Genomic DNA, 5,870 nt, shown 5'->3' on the forward strand with positions numbered 1-5,870 from the left:
TCATTTCCAAAGTTCCATGTCTGAGGTTTTTATTGACAAGCTTCCAACCTAATTCAGGTAACTAAATAAATGAGCTACTGTTGATAATATCATTTTTTCAACTCTTCATAATGCAAATACAAAGATGTACCCTGTCCCACTTATAGACCCTAATCTTTTCAGCCATCAACACTGTCCAAAACATAGCTTGATCCCTTGGCTGGAGAACCTATGAAACATTTTTATCTATAGCCCTCTGAAAGGCATTGGGTTGATGCCTATAAATTGCAGAGTTTTCCTTGGAAAACATAAAATCATCTTAAGGAAGTTTAGTTTGAGTCTTCAAGACACCTACCAGGCTCCTGGTTACCTTATCCCAGAACAAGGGTGGCAAGGTTTCAGATTATTCAGGTTCAGCAGCTTCTTTGCTCCAGCGCCTGCTGGGAATCATATCCTTTTTTATGCTCTCATATACATCTCTAGGAAGCACAAGCACATCCTCATGAGAATGAACAGATACTATGCCCCTGGGAATACTGACTCCACTCGCTTGATCACTGTCTGTCAATAATAACCTCTCCTAAGAAAATGCAGAGAGCAAGTTTCTGTCTCACAGTCAGATTTAACTCCTGTGACCCTGTTCCCACATCAGGTGCAGGCTTTGGGAATGCCAGTCTCAGATGTTGGTAAGGCAGCCATATCCAGCTGTAGCTCCAAGATAAGTATGTACCTTAGCAGACTCAATGTTAGACTATTACAGACCTTATGTGGAGTTCTGTCCACAGAACTCTATTTGGTCATCACAATGTTTTAGTTTTAATGCTAATGCATTTAAATAGCTTATGAACTCTCAAATTTATCACAGATTCCCCCTTTTTTCATTATCTTCACATTTACTGGCAACCAAAGGCATTTAATCTCACAGAGCAGAAAGCCAAGGGTCACAAGTAGTCCTAGTATCTTGGACTCTCAAGTTTAGAAGAGAAAATCAATTTTTATCAAGCCCTTAACTTTGAAGATTGAAAGTAAATAAAAGGTGTAATTTTAATAATATTTTATGGGATGACATGATTTTTCAGGCAGAGAGTAGAAAATAAGATCTAGTAAAACATCTTACTCTTGAAAAAGTAAGAAGAGATAAATGAATCAGTTTTGATGAGCCAACAATGATGACTCTGTCTCCAGGTTAGTAGAAGAGGGAATGTGCTGGGAATGGGGCTACAGTCATCAAATCAGATCAGGAAGGAAATTGAAGAAAAGATGCCCATAGACTATTAATCTTGGTTTTCCACTCCCCTCCAAAAATGCTTACTCCAGTTAAAGTACTAAATAAAGTAATATAAATGTCTAACCTTGATATACATATCACTCTAGGATCATAATGCAATTATACAGCTCAAGTTCAACTATGTTACTTCTTCCCATCACTTTTTGACAGGTATCTGCATTGTTTTGAGTTGAAAATCCATTGGTCTCCAGGTAACAAATTGGGACCAGGAGGAAAAGCAGCTGGAACCAAAAAAAAGAAAAAAAAATGTGTTTTGTTTATTTGTTTGTTTTTTCAGGAAGGAAGGCAGGAGAAATCTGGACCTATAGGGTCTATATTTAAGTAAAAGGTACATTTATCTAAGTAAATTTAGGTAAAGTCAGGTAAAATATGAAATAAAATATATTATTTTCTTCTTCCAATTCAAATTGCTGCCTAATCTCTGCCACTTTCATTTATTTTCCCCTTGTTCCTTTTTTTCTTATTGTTAATATTATTATTTTAACGGAAAAGGCCATGAATTTAACAACAAATATTTTTGATAAAAGGGATTGCTCTGAGTGGTCTTTCTGAGACCACTTCTGTCTACATCATGTACTCATAGCATTTCCCCATTGCCCTGGAGCTACTTTCATTCTTTTTAAAGCATGTTGCCTATGAAAACCTTTTTCTGGATCATTTTTCTTCTCTGAGGTTTAAAATATAAAGGAACAGAAGTTTATAAATATATGACCCTAACTGACTTATAGGGCTTCCCTGGTGACTTAGTGATAAAGAATCTTCCTGGAGACAAAGGTTTGATCCCTGGGTCAGGAAGATCCACTGGGGGAGGAAATGGCAACCCACTCCGTTATTCTTGCCTAGAAAACCCTATGTAAAGAGGAGCCTGGAGGGCTCAGACAGGACTGAGCAATTAAACAACAACAATTGACTTATGGGGATTTAAAGGGGCAATACAACTTGCACAAAAAACAAAAATGTTTAAGGGTAACTACAGTACAACAGGCAGGATGGCCCAAACCTTACTCTGAGACAACCAAATCTTTCAACCTACAAACTCTTCAGACTAGAATTTCATGGTCTGAGTTTGCCTTAAAAGTCAGTTTTTTACAGTGTACCATTCAAATCATTCAGCCTCATTGTCTAGTCACTGTTGCAGTAAGCAGCCCCATCATTCATTTATTTCACACAGAGAAAACAAGATATTAGACTGCTTTAGGCCTGCACCATGCACCTCTTGCTTCTTGCCTCAGGGCTGACACTGAGGCGTAAGACTTTCATAAGTACTATTAGGTGTTCATGCTGCAGTCCATAAGGTCACAAAGAGTCATACATGACTGAGTGACTGAACTGAACTGAACTAGGTGTTCATGTTCACCACTTCCCTGGTGGCTCAGCAGTAAAGACTCTGCCTGCTAATGCAGGAGATGCAGGTTTGATCCCTGGGTCCAGAAGATCCCCTGGAGAAGGAAATGGCAACCCACTCCAGTATTCTTGCCTGGGAAATCCTATGGACAGAGGAGCCTGGAAGGCTGCAGTCCATGGGGTCACAAAAGAGTTTGACACAACTTAGCAACTAAACAACAACAATAACTAAGTGTTCATGAATCTGCAACCCAGAAGTACGGGACAATCAACAACAAATAGGGTCAGTTTTGACCAAATAAGATCCAGTGGAGAAATCTTCCCCACTTTATTTTCCTGGATAGAGTATCATAAGGCATATTTGATAAGGCTTCAGTAATGGAGCTGCAGGATTTGCAATAGTCACCCCTAATAGTATCTGGCTTATTACTGATTCATCATCTCTCAGCTCCAGATTTCTTTTTGCCTGCTCCTTGATGACGGTGTTGGATTCTGTGACTATTTCTCTTCTGTCACTTGGCACAATGTTAAGACTTGTCACTAGAGGGTGGTAGGAGAACACCAGAGCAAGAGGGGTTTTCTCTCCCTGCTTTCTGTGTTGCTTGCAGGCCAGACTCACAGAACATGTCATTTCCCCATTGCCTGGCACCGTGCGGTTTCTTCAGTGCTCAGCTCCGGCAGTGCATAGCTCCCTCCAGCATTCACACACTGAGCTTGTTCTCCAGCTCTCCAGTGGAACAGCAGGGGTATAACCAGGGGCCCAGCCAGAATGGACCAGCACCCCAGCTGAAACAGCTTCCCTACATCTTCTCATTAGCCTTGGCTATGTGGCTGTACATTGATTTAGTACAGGGTGAGCTGTCTAACAACCTGGCCACCGAAACCTCCTCCCAGAAAGGCAGCCTGGAACTACCTGAGGCTGAGGCTTAGGCAACCTCCTTCGTAATCTAGTTCAAGTGGCACCTGACAGTCATAGCCTTCTCTGGCATCTAGAGTTCAGAGTGTCAACTGAAAAAATAAATAAATAAATAACAATCTAAAATTTGAGAGTTGTGGGTTTGTTTTTTTTTTTTTTTTTCCAGCAGACCTACTGAGGACTTCAAACCCACGAGGCAGCATCTCAAGTAACTGAGAAAACTGCTCTGAGGAGTTGTGGGGGGAGTAGCTAGGATATATAGCTACAAAGGCAAACAAAGGCAGCAACAAAGGCAGGTGGTCAGATCAAAAGATTACTGTTAAAAATAGACTAGTTATCTCAAGCTACAGAATTTAGTAGTTTTCTATATACAAGAAGATACAAGAGTCCGGGCATGTACATCTCAAATATCTGGGGCCAAACCCAGAGATTTTGAGACCACATGGCAGTACTTAACAATCAGAAGTAAGCTAACTAACTGCAGTAGAGAGTAGCAAGTCTTTAATGACAATCAGGGTGGCAGCACCCATAATGATCGGTTGCATTAGAGGATGGCATTGAAGACAAGCTAAGTAGACAGTGACTAGGCATTACTTGAAATACATTTAAAACAGATAACTTCTGACCATCAGACTGGCGTCAACCACTCTAACAGGAAGCTATGACTCCTCAGATTATCTGAAAGATTTAAATCACTTCACATACCGGGTAGTCATCAACTGGATGTGAGTCTCGGTTCCCTAGATGAAATAACCTGCCATGCCATTAGAAGTACGCAACTACAACAGCAAAAAATACCCAGGTCTTTCCCCAAGTAGACATATGTCCATTTACAAAAGTTCTTGTTCACTGGGGAAAGGCAAATACCCAGATTCTTTGAGGACTATTGATATAGGATACAATATCTCACTGATATGGGAAACCAAATATACCATCACGTTCTTGTTTGGTTAAAGTATGAGATTATTGAAGCAAGATGATTGATGGAATTCTGGACCAAGTTTATCTCATAGTGAGCCTGATGATTTTCAGTTCTACCTGTGTAGAGATGCACAGCTATGTACACAGATGCCTGAGTATATAAGTGGCAAGATTACATTTAGTAGCTGGTGAAATCTCATGTTGTTACTCTATGTGGGATGTTTAAACCATTATGGTGGGAAAGACAAAGTGCAAGGTCACATTCACATAATTTATTTATACAAAGCACAAATAAATTATGTGAATGAATGGTTGTCCTAGAATCCTATGGAATCTATCACTGGTTTTATGGGTGGATTGGTGGACAATTTGGTGCTAAAAGCGAAGTATAGCCACTCGGTCATGCCTGACTCTTTGTGACCCTATGGACTGTAGCTTGCCAGGCTTCTCTGTTCTTAAGAATTCCCAAGCAAGAATGCTGGAGTGGGTTGCCATTTCCTTCTCCAGGGGATCTTCCGGACCCAAGGATAGAACTTGGGCCTCCTTCATTGCAATCAGACTCTTTATGGTCTGAGCCACAAAATATAATAAAACAGCAAAACAGTCCCATACATGGGTAGTCATAAAAAAAAAGATGAAAAAAAATTATCATAATGTGCGGTTCTCTTGGTTGTCAAGAGAGGTTATCTGACTTATGTGGATATACATGGACTTCTGTACTTTTCTGAAAGGTGTGGATAGTTGGTCATGGGACAGAATAAGCAACTTTGAAAGAAGAGAAAAAAGGAAGTCTGTAGAATATGTATGTGAAGTACATATTGAAGAGGGTCATAAAGAGTGAAAACCTTTTATCTCATGCTGAAAGTGAAAGTGTTAATCGCTCAGTCATGTCCGACTCTTTGTGACCCCATTGACTGTCGCCCGCCAGGCTCCTCTGCCCATAGGCTTCTCCAGGGAAGAATACTGGGGTGGGTTGACATTCTCTTCTCCAGGATATCTTCCTGACCCAAGGATCAAACCTGGGTCTCCAGCATTGCAGACAGATTCTTTACCATCTGAGTCATAAGGGAAGGTCCTTACCTCATACTACCACCCACCAAATCTCATGCTACTACCCACCAAACAGTACACACCTCAGTGGAAGAATTCAATAACCAAGTGGAGAGAACCTACATAGAAATATCACTGGGCCTTAGCTCCACTGATGCTGGTCCAGTGGGCCCATAGATGGAGTCATAATGGCAGAGTTAGAAATAAAGCATGAGCCAAAAGTATGAGCTCTCTTTTCTCAAGGCTGATCATGGGGAAACAGTACAATCCTCATTCCTGGGATGTTAAAAATGTTATTACAAGTGTTTAATGTTCAGCTAACAGCAGCAAAACTGATCCAGAGCACTTGATATGAAATTTTACATTCACACT

This window comes from Bison bison, unplaced genomic scaffold (assembly GCF_000754665.1).
Source record: "Bison bison bison isolate TAMUID 2011002044 unplaced genomic scaffold, Bison_UMD1.0 scf7180017848734, whole genome shotgun sequence".
NCBI classification, from domain to species: Eukaryota; Metazoa; Chordata; class Mammalia; order Artiodactyla; family Bovidae; genus Bison; species Bison bison.